The sequence below is a fragment of the Primulina eburnea genome, chromosome 2 (assembly GCF_022965805.1).
Source record: "Primulina eburnea isolate SZY01 chromosome 2, ASM2296580v1, whole genome shotgun sequence".
Lineage (NCBI taxonomy): Eukaryota > Viridiplantae > Streptophyta > Magnoliopsida > Lamiales > Gesneriaceae > Primulina > Primulina eburnea.
The window spans coordinates 16,958,468-16,974,092 of record NC_133102.1 but is presented as its reverse complement, the minus strand read 5'-3'; the positions used below and the strand labels follow the sequence as shown (position 1 = coordinate 16,974,092).

Here is a 15,625-nt window from a genome sequence, read left to right as displayed (position 1 = left end):
ATTTTAAATGTCTATTTGTTATTTATGACTGAGAGAAGACATTTAAAATACATATTGCATGCTTGGTTTCAAAAACGAAAAATGTAATGATATTCATGATTTTTCTAAGTGATGTGAATGGAATAAAAAAATGTGGAAGGATGTGAAGTTATTGTGACTAATTCGTTAATGGTGGCGACGTCGTGAGGGTTATGGTCCCAGTGGGAGTCCGACGATCGTGTTTCCATCATTGCGAATATGTGGTAACGGATATGTGGTAACGGTTTTGTGGTAACGGAAGAATGGAAATATCGTGAGGGGAGAAGGCCCCAGAGGGAGCCCATTTATGGGAAAAGGCCCCAGAGGGAGCCCCGACGATCGTATTTCTGTTCGAATCATGATAGGCCAGGGCCCAGTTGACCGGTGAGAGTGTTGCCGGTGTCCCCCGCCGCCCAGTACTGTGGTTTTATGTAGATGGATCCATCGACCCTCATGATCATGATCAAGAAAGTCACAATTAACGATCTGATTTCAACAAAGGAAAAGGAAAAATGAAAAGGAAAAAGGAAAATGATTATGATCAAGTTAAAATGTTTTATGTCATGATAAGGGAAACGATCAAGACTTTTATGTGCATGTCATGAAAGGGTTCATGAAAAAGTTTTATGCATCATGAAAGTATTTATGAAAATGATTATGTTTAAGTTTATGCATCTTCATGATAAAGATATTTTAAGTACAAGTATTTTTCACCGTTATATGTTGACTGTATTACGTATTACTTGTTATCAAGATTATGGTGTGTTGAGTCTTTAGACTCACTAGGTGTGATGGATGCAGGTGGTTCTGAGGGAGGCCTTGATGAGTGATACTACTGGACTGATGGCGCACACAACCCGAGGACCAGCGCATTATTTTCCGCATTACGCTTTATGATTTCTTTTAAAGATTTTAAGACTATTTATTTATGCTTTGGAGAGGTTTTTGGAGAATTTAGTATGGGCTACACTTTTCAACATTTATTGCTTTTTAGGTTTGGTAAAACGTTTTTACGATTTCTGGTTTGACTATTACCTTTCAATTTTCAAATACTAGTTGGATGATTTACTTTAAAATGGTGAAAGATTATTTTATGTGCATGTGCATGCAATGACCGAAAATGTGAGAGATTAAAAAAAAAATTTCTAGTACTTTTAAAAGCAATAAGAAGAACAGGACGTTTCAATCCCTCCCATTCTTAGTCCTAGACAACCCCAAAATAAAGTGCATAGAAATGTCAATCCAAGTTCTTTTTAAGAATAGCACGCAAAAGTGTTCCCAAAGTTCTATTTACAACTTCAGTTTGTCCATCCGTTTGAGGATGACATTTCTATGGACTTTATTTTGGGGTTGCCTAGGACTAAGAAGGGGAGGGATTCTATTTTTGGATTACTTTATGGGCTAAACTTTGCTCCATATTGTTGTAATCTACTACTTGTCATCCTCAAACGGATGGACAAACTGAAGTTGTAAATAGAACTTTGAGAACACTTTTGCGTGCTATTCTTAAAAAGAACTTGGATTGACATTTCTATGGACTTTATTTTGGGGTTGCCTAGGACTAAGAAGGGGAGAGATTCTATTTATGGATTACTTTATGGGCTAAACTTTGCTCAATATTGTTGTAATCTATTACTTGTCATCCTCAAACAGATGGACAAACTGAAGTTGTCAATAAAACTTTGGGAACACTTTTGCGTGCTATTCTTAAAAAGAACTTGGACTGACATTTCTATGGACCTTATTTTGGGGTTGCCTAGGACTAAGAAGGTGAGGGATTCTAGTTTTGGATTACTTTATGGGCTACACTTTGCACAATAAAGTTGTAATCTACTACTTGTCATCCTCAAACGGATGGACGAACTGAAGTTGTCAATAGAACTTTGGGAACACTTTTGCGTGCTATTCTTAAAAAGAACTTGGATTGACATTTCTATGGACTTTATTTTGGGGTTGCCTAGGACTAAGAAGGGGAGGGATTCTATTTTTGGATTACTTTATGGGCTAAACTTTGCTCAATATTGTTGTAATCTACTACTTGTCATCCTCAAACGGATGGACAAATTGAAGTTGTAAATAGAACTTTAGGAACACTTGTGCGTGCTATTCTTAAAAGAACTTGGATTGACATTTCTATGGACTTTATTTTAGGGTTGCCTAAGACTAAGAAGGGGAGGGATTCTATTTTCGGATTACTTTATGGGCTAAACTTTGCTCCATATTGTTGTAATCTACTACTTGTCATCCTCAAACGGATGGACAAACTGAAGTTGTAAATAGAACTTTGGGAACACTTTTGCGTGCTATTCTTAAAAAGAACTTGGATTGACATTTCTATGGACTTTATTTTGGGGTTGCCTAGGACTAAGAAGGGGAGGGATTCTATTTTTGGATTAGTTTATGGGCTAAACATTGCTCAATATTGTTGTAATCTACTACTTGTCATCCTCAAATAGATGGACAAACTGAAGTTGTCAATAGAACTTTGGGAACACTTTTGCGTGCTATTCTTAAAAGAACTTTGATGCGATCATGGATAGCCAAGCTCCGAGGAAAGCATGGAAACACATGGGAGTGGCGTTTGGGAACCAAAAGAAAATCATTCGAGCATTGTTGGAGAAACCCGAGGCTACACGGACGTGTACACGGACCTGTACACGGGGTCCGTGTCCTTCACAACCCGAGATGAGCAAATCCAGTGCCTGCACGGACCTGGAGACGGACCCAGGCACGGGGTCCGTGCCCTTTGAAGTTGGCGAATACAGTGCCTACACGGACCCGTACACGGAGGAGAGCACGGGGTCCGTGACCCTTGATTCCGGATGAAGATTAGTACAGTAAGTACACGGACCCAGACACGGAGGTCTGCACGGGGTCTCAAAAGTGTGCTCAAGCTTTGTATTTGGGATATCAAACAATCAAGGTTCAAACTTGTGAACAAATGCGACCGACTCACTTGGACTGTGTAGACAAGAAATTCGAATATGATTTTTTTTTTTTTGACTGAGAGAGACAATTAAATATGACTCTCTAAAGGGAATTGAACAATATTTCAAAAAGAAATAATGGTGAATTTTCGGAATTTTTGTACTCTTTTTTTTTTGGCTTGAGTACTACTCGAAAATCCCAAAAAAAAGGTCACCAACAAATTTCGAGAATCACAGATTCACGAAAAAAATTACGAAGAACGATAGAACAAAACAGATCTGAAAATAAACGAAGAAATAATACAGATCTGCAATTTAAGAACAGGATAATTTACTTGAATTCAATAAACCTGAAGCTCTGATACCAAATGACGTGAATCTTGATACGAATAAATAGCAAACACGATTGAAAATAAATCGCACCCTCTATTCAATTACGATATTAAGATCCGTGTGTTTTCCCGATCTTTTGATTCAAGTATAGTGTGATATTCACCTCTAAACTAGCAAGAGTTTAGCAAAAAATAAACACGAGGATAAACAATCGAAAACTATACGAACCTTCGAAGAACTTTGCCTACGACAATCCGCACAAGCAACGATCGACAAACGCCACAAAGTTAAAAACTTTGATAAGTTTGATTTGATTTGACAAAGCTAAAAGCTTTGAAAAGTTGAGAGAAAATTCTCACAAGTTTGATAAACTCAAAATATTATGTGTATTGTGTGTTAAAATTCGTCCAACCTAGTCTATATATCAAAAGATATCAAAAATCTAGTCTCCCAAAATAATAAAACTCTAGAAAAGGAAATAAATCCACGCAGAAAACACTAGGCACGGACCCCGTGCAGACCTCCGTGTACATACTGTAAAACTCTTCAATCGGGATCAAGGGACACGGACCCCGTGCTCACCTCCGTGTACGGGTCCGTGTAGGCACTGTATTCGCCAAATGTATAGGGCACGGACCCCGTGCCTGGGTGCGTCTCCAGGTCCGTGCAGCCACTGTAAAAACTCATCCCAGCTTGTAAAGGACACGGACCCCGTGTGCAGGTCCGTGTACAGGTCCGTCCAGACTCGGTCAGCAACATCAATGCTTGAATGACTTTCCGTTGGCCTACAAACGTACTCCCATGCATCACGACCTCTTCCGGCTTGCTCATGACTCTTTGTAGCGCCTCCTTGAATCTCTTTAGTCGACCCCTCGTGATTGGTCCCTCCGGCAACTGCAAAGGATCCCATGCTTTCCTTGGGACGTCCACGTTCGCATCATCCAAATGACGTGAATCTTGATACGAATAAATAGCAAACACGATTGAAAATAAATCGCACCCTCTATTCAATTACGATATTAAGATCCGTGTGTTTTCCCGATCTTTTGATTCAAGTATTGTGTGATATTCACCTCTAAACTAGCAAGAGTTTAGCAACAAATAAACACGAGGATAAACAATCGAAAACTATACGAACCTTCGAAGAACTTTGCCTACGACAATCCGCACAAGCAACGATCGACTAACGCCACAAAGTTAAAAACTTTGATAAGTTTGATTTTATTTGACAAAGCTAAAAGCTTTGAAAAGTTGAGAGAAAATTCTCACAAGTTTGATAAACTCAAAATATTATGTGTATTGTGTGTTAAAATTCGTCCAACCTAGTCTATATATCAAAAGATATCAAAAATCTAGTCTCCCAAAATAATAAAACTCTAGAAAGGGAAATAAATCCGCGCAGAAAACACTAGGCACGGACCCCGTGCAGACCTCCGTGTCTGGGTCCATGTACATACTGTAAAACTCTTCAATCGGGATCAAGGGACACGGACCCCGTGCTCACCTCCGTGTACGGGTCCGTGTAGGCACTGTATTCGCCAAATGTATAGGGCACGGACCCCGTGCCTGGGTCCGTCTCCAGGTCCGTGCAGCCACTGTAAAAACTCATCCCAGCTTGTAAAGGACACGGACCCTGTGTGCAGGTCCGTGTACAGGTCCGTCCAGACTCGGTCAGCAACATCAATGCTTGAATGACTTTCCGTTGGCCTACAAACGTACTCCCATGCATCACGACCTCTTCCGGCTTGCTCATGACTCCTTGTAGCGCCTCCTTGAATCTCTTTAGTCGACCTCTCGTGATTGGTCCCTCCGGCAACTGCAAAGGATCCCATGCTTTCCTTGGGACGTCCACGTTCGCATCATCCTCCCCTTCTTGAGAAGGATTTGTCCTCAAATCTTGCTCGTCACCTACATCAAACAACGACAAGTCACTAACATTAAAAGTAGAGCTAACATTATACTCACCCGGCAAGTCGAGTTTGTAGGCATTGTCATTGATCCTCTCAAGAACTTGGAATGGTCCATCGCCCCTAGGTAATAGCTTCGAGCGTCGCTTCTCCGGAAACCTCTACTTCCTCAAGTGTAGCCACACCCAATCGCCCTTCTCGAATACCACCTTCTTTTTCCCTTTGTTGGCTTGCTTAGCATATTGCTCATTTCGCTTTTCAATATTAGCTTTTACCTTCTCATGCAAACTCCTAACGAATTCAGCCTTCTTTTTGCCGTCTAAGTTTAACCTTTCACTCACAGGTAAAGACATCAAATCCAACGGAGTCAAAGGATTAAAACCATATACAATCTCAAATGGTGAATAGCTAGTAGTAGAGTGCACACAACGATTATAAGCAAATTCAACAAATGGCAAGCAATTCTCCCAATTCTTTAAGTTCTTCTTGAGTATAGCACGTAATAAAGTTCCTAACGTCCTATTAACTACCTCAGTTTGACCATCAGTTTGAGGGTGACAGGTCGTAGAAAACAGTAACTTAGTGCCAAGTTTAGCCCACAGTGTTTTCCAAAAGTAACTTAGGAATTTAACATCACGGTCCGACACAATGGTCCTAGGCATGCCATGCAGCCTAACGACTTCTCTAAAGAATAGGTCCGCAATGTTAGATGCATCATCTGTCTTGTGACAAGCAATAAAGTGTGCCATTTTAGAAAACCTATCCACAACAACAAATATAGAGTCCCTCCCCTTCTTTGTCCTAGGTAACCCCAAAACAAAGTCCATAGAGATATCAACCCAAGGTTCACGAGGGACGGGAAGTGGTGTATATAATCCATGTGGTAGTGTCCTAGACTTAGCTTGTCTACAAGTTATGCACTTCTCACAAATACGCTCAACATCACGCTTCATGTGTGGCCAATAAAAATGTTCATGTAATGCACTTAAAGTCTTAGCCACCCCAAAGTGTCCCACCCCCATGTGCTTCCCTAACAAGTAATTCACGAATTGATGACTTGGGAATGCACAATCTATCCTCTCTAAACAAGAAACCTTTATGCAAGTAAAATTTATCATGTGGACCATGCATACAAGTTTCAAACACTTCCTTAAAATCATCATCTAGCACATACAACTCTTTAACAAGTTCAAACCCCAATATTTTAGATTCCAAAGTAGAGAAAAGTACATACCTCCGTGATAGTGTGTCGGCCACAACATTTTCCTTACCTTGCTTATACTTGATCATGTAGGGGAATGTCTCTATGAAGGCCACCCACTTAAAAGAACTTGGACTGACATTTCTATGGACTTTATTTTGGGGTTTCCTAGGACTAAGAAGGTGAGTGATTCTATTTTTGGATTAGTTTATGGGCTAAACTTTGCACAATAAAGTTGTAATCTACTACTTGTCATCCTCAAACGTATGGACGAACTGAAGTTGTCAATAGAACTTTGGGAACACTTTTGCGTGCTATTCTTAAAAAGAACTTGGATTGACATTTCTATGGACTTTATTTTGGGGTTGCCTAGGACTAAGAAGGGGAGAGATTCTATTTATGGATTGCACAATAGTCCATAGAACATCATATATAAATTCCATTCAATTGAGAATAGAACGCAAAAGTGTTCCCAAAGTTCTATTGACAACTTCAGTTTGTCCATCTGTTTGAGGATGACAAGTAGTAGATTACAACTTTATTGTGCAAAGTTTAGCCTATAAAGTAATCCATAAATAGTATCCCTCCCCTTCTTAGTCCTAGGCAACCCCAAAATAAAGTCCATAGAAATGTCATTCCAAGTTCTTTTTAAGAATAGCACGCAAAAGTGTTCTCAAAGTTCTATTTACAACTTCAGTTTGTCCATACGTTTGAGGATGACAAGTAGTAGATTACAACTTTATTGTGCAGAGTTTAGCCCATAAAGTAATCCATAAATAGAATCCCTCCCCTTCTTAGTCCTAGGCAACCCCAAAATAAAGTCCATAGAAATGTCAATCCAAGTTCTTTTTAAGAATAGAACGCAAAAGTGTTCCCAAAGTCTTATTTACAACTTCAGTTTGTCCATCCGTTTGAGGATGACAAGTAGTAGATTACAACAATATGGAGCAAAGTTTAGCCCATAAAGTAATCCAAAAATAGAATCCCTCCCCTTCTTAGTCCTAGGCAACCCCAAAATAAAGTCCATAGAAATGTCAATCCAAGTTCTTTTTAAGAATAGCACGCAAAAGAGTTCCCAAAGTTCTATTTACAACTTCAGTTTGTCCATCCGTTTGAGGATGTCAAGTAGTAGATTACAACAATATCGAGCAAAGTTTAGCCCATAAAGTAATCCAAAAATAAAATCCCTCACCTTCTTAGTCCTAGGCAACCCCAAAATAAAGTCCATAGAAATGTCAGTCCAAGTTCTTTTTAAGAGTAGCACGCAAAAGTGTTCTCAAAGTTCTATTTACAACTTCAGTTTGTCCATCCGTTTGAGGATGACAAGTAGTAGATTACAACAATATTGAGCAAAGTTTAGCCCATAAAGTAATCCATAAATAGAATCCCTCCCCTTCTTAGTCCTAGGCAACCCCAAAATAAAGTCCATAAAAATGTCAGTCCAAGTTCTTTTTAAGAATAGCACGCAAAAGTGTTCCCAAATTTCTATTGACAACTTCAGTTTGTCCATCCGTTTGAGGATGACAAGTAGTAGATTACAACAATATGGAGCAAAGTTTAGCCCATAAAGTAATCCAAAAATAGAATCCCTCCCCTTCTTAGTCCTAGGCAACCCCAAAATAAAGTGCATAGAAATGTCAATCCAGTTCTTTTAAGAATAGCACGCACAAGTGTTCCCAAAGTTCTATTTACAACTTCAGTTTGTCCATCCGTTTGAGGATGACAAGTAGTAGATTACAACAATATGGAGCAAAGTTTAGCCCATAAAGTAATCCAGAACTAAAATCCCTCACCTTCTTAGTCCTAGGCAACCCCAAAATAAAGTCCATAGAAATGTCAGTCCAAATTCTTTTTAAGAGTAGCACGTAAAAGTGTTCTCAAATTTCTATTTACAACTTCAGTTTGTCCATCCGTTTGAGGATGACAAGTAGTAGATTACAACAATATGGAGCAAAGTTTAGCCCATAAAGTAATCCAAAAATAAAATCCCTCCCCTTCTTAGTCCTAGGCAACCCCAAAATAAAGTTCATTGAAATGTCAATCCAAGTTCTTTTTAAGAATAGCACGCAAAAGTGTTCCCAAAGTTCTATTTACAACTTCAGTTTGTCCATCCGTTTGAGGATGACAAGTAGTAGATTACAACAATATTGAGCAAAGTTTAGCCCATAAAGTAATCCAAAAGTAGAATCCCTCCCCTTCTTAGTCCTAGGCAACCCCAAAATAAAGTGCATAGAAATGTCAATCCAAGTTCTTTTAAGAATAGCACGCAAAAGTGTTCCCAAAGTTCTATTTACAACTTCAGTTTGTCCATCCGTTTGAGGGTGACAAGTAGTAGATTACAACAATATGGAGCAAAGTTTAGCCCATAAACTAATCCAAAAATAAAATCCATCCCCTTCTTAGTCCTAGGCAACCCCAAAATAAAGTCCATAGAAATGTCAGTCCAAGTTCTTTTAAGAATAGCACGCAAAAGTGTTCCCAAAGTTCTATTTACAACTTCAGTTTGTCCATCCGTTTGAGGATGACAAGTCGTAGATTACAACAATATTGAGCAAAGTTTAGCCCATAAAGTAATCCAAAAGTAGAATCCCTCCCCTTCTTAGTCCTAGGCAACCCCAAAATAAATTGCATAGAAATGTCAATCCAAGTTCTTTTAAGAATAGCACGCAAAAGTGTTCCCAAAGTTCTATTGACAACTTCAGTTTGTCCATCCGTTTGAGGATGACAAGTAGTAGATTACAACAATATGGAGCAAAGTTTAGCCCATAAAGTAATCCAAAAATAAAATCCATCCCCTTCTTAGTCCTAGGCAACCCCAAAATAAAGTCCATAGAAATGTCAGTCCATGTTCTTTTAAGAATAGCACGCAAAAGTGTTCCCAAAGTTCTATTTACAACTTCAGTTTTTCCATCCGTTTGAGGATGACAAGTAGTAGATTACAACAATATTGAGCAAAGTTTAGCCCATAAAGTAATCCAAAAGTAGAATCCCTCCCCTTCTTAGTCCTAAGCAACCCCAAAATAAATTGCATAGAAATGTCAATCCAAGTTCTTTTAAGAATAGCACGCAAAAGTGTTCCCAAAGTTCTATTGACAACTTCAGTTTGTCCATCCGTTTGAGGATGACAAGTAGTAGATTACAACAATATGGAGCAAAGTTTAGCCCATAAAGTAATCCAAAAATAAAATCCATCCCCTTCTTAGTCCTAGGCAACCCCAAAATAAAGTCCATAGAAATGTCAATCCAAGTTCTTTTTAAGAATAGAACGCAAAAGTGTTCCCAAAGTCTTATTTACAACTTCAGTTTGTCCATCCGTTTGAGGATGACAAATAGTAGATTACAACAATATGGAGCAAAGTTTAGCCCATAAAGTAATCCAAAAATAGAATCCCTCCCCTTCTTAGTCCTAGGCAACCCCAAAATAAAGTCCATAGAAATGTCAATCCAAGTTCTTTTTAAGAATAGCACGCAAAAGTGTTCCCAAAGTTCTATTTACAACTTCAGTTTGTCCATCCGTTTGAGGATGTCAAGTAGTAGATTACAACAATATCGAGCAAAGTTTAGCCCATAAAGTAATCCAAAAATAAAATCCCTCACCTTCTTAGTCCTAGGCAACCCCAAAATAAAGTCCATAGAAATGTCAGTCCAAGTTCTTTTTAAGAGTAGCACGCAAAAGTGTTCTCAAAGTTCTATTTACAACTTCAGTTTGTCCATCCGTTTGAGGATGACAAGTAGTAGATTACAACAATATTGAGCAAAGTTTAGCCCATAAAGTAATCCATAAATAGAATCCCTCCCCTTCTTAGTCCTAGGCAACCCCAAAATAAAGTCCATAGAAATGTCAGTCCAAGTTCTTTTTAAGAATAGCACGCAAAAGTGTTCCCAAATTTTTATTAACAACTTCAGTTTTTCCATCCGTTTGAGGATGACAAGTAGTAGATTACAACAATATGGAGCAAAGTTTAGCCCATAAAGTAATCCAAAAATAGAATCCCTCCCCTTCTTAGTCCTAGGCAACCCCAAAATAAAGTGCATAGAAATGTCAATCCAGTTCTTTTAAGAATAGCACGCACAAGTGTTCCCAAAGTTCTATTTACAACTTCAGTTTGTCCATCCGTTTGAGGATGACAAGTAGTAGATTACAACAATATGGAGCAAAGTTTAGCCCATAAAGTAATCCAAAAATAAAATCCCTCCCCTTCTTAGTCCTAGGCAACCCCAAAATAAAGTTCATTGAAATGTCAATCCAAGTTCTTTTTAAGAATAGCACGCAAAAGTGTTCCCAAAGTTCTATTTACAACTTCAGTTTGTCCATCCGTTTGAGGATGACAAGTAGTAGATTACAACAATATTGAGCAAAGTTTAGCCCATAAAGTAATCCAAAAGTAGAATCCCTCCCCTTCTTAGTCCTAGGCAACCCCAAAATAAAGTGCATAGAAATGTCAATCCAAGTTCTTTTAAGAATAGCACGCAAAAGTGTTCCCAAAGTTCTATTGACAACTTCAGTTTGTCCATCCGTTTGAGGATGACAAGTAGTAGATTACAACAATATGGAGCAAAGTTTAGCCCATAAACTAATCCAAAAATAAAATCCATCCCCTTCTTAGTCCTAGGCAACCCCAAAATAAAGTCCATAGAAATGTCAGTCCAAGTTCTTTTAAGAATAGCACGCAAAAGTGTTCCCAAAGTTCTATTTACAACTTCAGTTTGTCCATCCGTTTGAGGATGACAAGTAGTAGATTACAACAATATTGAGCAAAGTTTAGCCCATAAAGTAATCCAAAAGTAGAATCCCTCCCCTTCTTAGTCCTAGGCAACCCCAAAATAAATTGCATAGAAATGTCAATCCAAGTTCTTTTAAGAATAGCACGCAAAAGTGTTCCCAAAGTTCTATTGACAACTTCAGTTTGTCCATCCGTTTGAGGATGACAAGTAGTAGATTACAACAATATGGAGCAAAGTTTAGCCCATAAAGTAATCCAAAAATAAAATCCATCCCCTTCTTAGTCCTAGGCAACCCCAAAATAAAGTCCATAGAAATGTCAGTCCATGTTCTTTTAAGAATAGCACGCAAAAGTGTTCCCAAAGTTCTATTTACAACTTCAGTTTTTCCATCCGTTTGAGGATGACAAGTAGTAGATTACAACAATATTGAGCAAAGTTTAGCCCATAAAGTAATCCAAAAGTAGAATCCCTCCCCTTCTTAGTCCTAAGCAACCCCAAAATAAATTGCATAGAAATGTCAATCCAAGTTCTTTTAAGAATAGCACGCAAAAGTGTTCCCAAAGTTCTATTGACAACTTCAGTTTGTCCATCCGTTTGAGGATGACAAGTAGTAGATTACAACAATATGGAGCAAAGTTTAGCCCATAAAGTAATCCAAAAATAAAATCCATCCCCTTCTTAGTCCTAGGCAACCCCAAAATAAAGTCCATAGAAATGTCAATCCAAGTTCTTTTTAAGAATAGAACGCAAAAGTGTTCCCAAAGTCTTATTTACAACTTCAGTTTGTCCATCCGTTTGAGGATGACAAGTAGTAGATTACAACAATATGGAGCAAAGTTTAGCCCATAAAGTAATCCAAAAATAGAATCCCTCCCCTTCTTAGTCCTAGGCAACCCCAAAATAAAGTCCATAGAAATGTCAATCCAAGTTCTTTTTAAGAATAGCACGCAAAAGTGTTCCCAAAGTTCTATTTACAACTTCAGTTTGTCCATCCGTTTGAGGATGTCAAGTAGTAGATTACAACAATATCGAGCAAAGTTTAGCCCATAAAGTAATCCAAAAATAAAATCCCTCACCTTCTTAGTCCTAGGCAACCCCAAAATAAAGTCCATAGAAATGTCAGTCCAAGTTCTTTTTAAGAGTAGCACGCAAAAGTGTTCTCAAAGTTCTATTTACAACTTCAGTTTGTCCATCCGTTTGAGGATGACAAGTAGTAGATTACAACAATATTGAGCAAAGTTTAGCCCATAAAGTAATCCATAAATAGAATCCCTCCCCTTCTTAGTCCTAGGCAACCCCAAAATAAAGTCCATAGAAATGTCAGTCCAAGTTCTTTTTAAGAATAGCACGCAAAAGTGTTCCCAAATTTTTATTAACAACTTCAGTTTTTCCATCCGTTTGAGGATGACAAGTAGTAGATTACAACAATATGGAGCAAAGTTTAGCCCATAAAGTAATCCAAAAATAGAATCCCTCCCCTTCTTAGTCCTAGGCAACCCCAAAATAAAGTGCATAGAAATGTCAATCCAGTTCTTTTAAGAATATCACGCACAAGTGTTCCCAAAGTTCTATTTACAACTTCAGTTTGTCCATCCGTTTGAGGATGACAAGTAGTAGATTACAACAATATGGAGCAAAGTTTAGCCCATAAAGTAATCCAGAACTAAAATCCCTCCCCTTCTTAGTCCTAGGCAACCCCAAAATAAAGTCCATAGAAATGTCAGTCCAAATTCTTTTTAAGAGTAGCACGTAAAAGTGTTCTCAAATTTCTATTTACAACTTCAGTTTGTCCATCCGTTTGAGGATGACAAGTAGTAGATTACAACAATATGGAGCAAAGTTTAGCCCATAAAGTAATCCAAAAATAAAATCCCTCCCCTTCTTAGTCCTAGGCAACCCCAAAATAAAGTCCATTGAAATGTCAATCCAAGTTCTTTTTAAGAATAGCACGCAAAAGTGTTCCCAAAGTTCTATTTACAACTTCAATTTGTCCATCCGTTTGAGGATGACAAGTAGTAGATTACAACAATATTGAGCAAAGTTTAGCCCATAAAGTAATCCAAAAGTAGAATCCCTCCCCTTCTTAGTCCTAGGCAACCCCAAAATAAAGTGCATAGAAATGTCAATCCAAGTTCTTTTAAGAATAGCACGCAAAAGTGTTCCCAAAGTTCTATTGACAACTTCAGTTTGTCCATCCGTTTGAGGATGACAAGTAGTAGATTACAACAATATGGAGCAAAGTTTAGCCCATAAACTAATCCAAAAATAAAATCCATCCCCTTCTTAGTCCTAGGCAACCCCAAAATAAAGTCCATAGAAATGTAAGTCCATGTTCTTTTAAGAATAGCACGCAAAAGTGTTCCCAAAGTTCTATTTACAACTTCAGTTTGTCCATCCGTTTGAGGATGACAAGTAGTAGATTACATCAATATTGAGCAAAGTTTAGCCCATAAAGTAATCCAAAAGTAGAATCCTTCCCCTTCTTAGTTCTAGGCAACCCAAAAATAAAGTGCATAGAAATGTCAGTCCAAGTTCTTTTTAATAATAGCACGCAAAAGTGTTCTCAAAGTTCTATTTACAACTTCAGTTTGTCCATCCGTTTGAGGATGACAAGTAGTAGATTACAACAATATTGAGCAAAGTTTAGCCCATAAAGTAATCCATAAATAGAATCCCTCACCTTCTTAGTCCTAGGCAACCCCAAAATAAAGTCCATAGAAATGTCAGTCCAAGTTCTTTTTAAGAATAGCACGCAAAAGTGTTCCCAAAGTTCTATTGACAACTTCAGTTTGTCCATCCGTTTGAGGATGACAAGTAGTAGATTACAACAATATGGAGCAAAGTTTAGCCCATAAACTAATCCAAAAATAAAATCCATCCCCTTCTTAGTCCTAGGCAACCCCAAAATAAAGTCCATAGAAATGTCAGTCCAAGTTCTTTTAAGAATAGCACGCAAAAGTGTTCCCAAAGTTCTATTTACAACTTCAGTTTGTCCATCCGTTTGAGGATGACAAGTAGTAGATTACAAAAATATTGAGCAAAGTTTAGCCCATAAAGTAATCCAAAAGTAGAATCCCTCCCCTTCTTAGTCCTAGGCAACCCCAAAATAAATTGCATAGAAATGTCAATCCAAGTTCTTTTAAGAATAGCACGCAAAAGTGTTCCCAAAGTTCTATTGACAACTTCAGTTTGTCCATCCGTTTGAGGATGACAAGTAGTAGATTACAACAATATGGAGCAAAGTTTAGCCCATAAAGTAATCCAAAAATAAAATCCATCCCCTTCTTAGTCCTAGGCAACCCCAAAATAAAGTCCATAGACATGTCAGTCCATGTTCTTTTAAGAATAGCACGCAAAAGTGTTCCCAAAGTTCTATTTACAACTTCAGTTTGTCCATCCGTTTGAGGATGACAAGTAGTAGATTACAACAATATTGAGCAAAGTTTAGCCCATAAAGTAATCCAAAAGTAGAATCCTTCCCCTTCTTAGTTCTAGGCAACCCAAAAATAAAGTGCATAGAAATGTCAGTCCAAGTTCTTTTTAATAATAGCACGCAAAAGTGTTCTCAAAGTTCTATTTACAACTTCAGTTTGTCCATCCGTTTGAGGATGACAAGTAGTAGATTACAACAATATTGAGCAAAGTTTAGCCCATAAAATAATCCAAAAATAGAATCCCTGTGGCGACCCGGACGCTAATCATCTTCTTAATCATCTTTGGGATTAAATTTTCAATTAAGATAAAACAGGGTCTAAAAATTTTTCTTTTTAACATTTTACTGCGGAAGGTAATGGAATCTAAACAATATACATCTCTGTATGAAAACTACAGTTCAGTAGAAAAGTACAATACTGTACAACATAAGTCTAAGGTTCAATTACTAAATTCAAGTAATAAACCAAGTCTGCTACAAGTCCGGAATCACCACGCTAACTCGTCTTCTCTCATCGTCATCTCGACCCTGATCCAGCCCCACCTGTTGTCATGCACACATACAAAACAAGACAACAGCCGGATAACTCCGGTGAGAATAAATCCCAGTGTAGAACATGGTAAGCATGTATATAAACAACCTGAATTATAAAACATGCTATCATGTATAGAAACAATCTATTTCATAATCTATGAAATTAATCAAATAAGCATGCAACTCAAATCAGATAAACATGCATATAAACAATCTTAATCATAAAACATGCTAACCCAACTGAAAGCAGTAATGATGGGTCCCATGATCTAGGAGCCACATCCATATAAGCATGCAGTTCTAATCAAATCATGTCTAGACTTGACTCGATCTATAACTCTAGGGATCCCGGTGTGAATAAGACGTCACTGTCTGTCACCTACCCTACCGATCGAGGTGCTGTACGTCTTATTCCTAGACTTCGGCCTGATCTGTATCCACATCTACAAAAGGGCGGTGATCTTCCCCTAAGCTGAGATATCGCCGAACGTCAAGCAGTCTGGCTGATCTCCAAACTGTCTTATCTTAAATGCATGAATACAAAATC

General features: G+C 38.1%; 1 pseudogene; it reads right to left on the bottom strand.

The window, feature by feature from the left end:
• Nucleotides 1–496: 496 nt before the first annotated feature.
• LOC140824156 (uncharacterized) overlaps nucleotides 497–15,625 on the bottom strand; it is an 88,076-nt pseudogene continuing 72,947 nt past the window's right edge.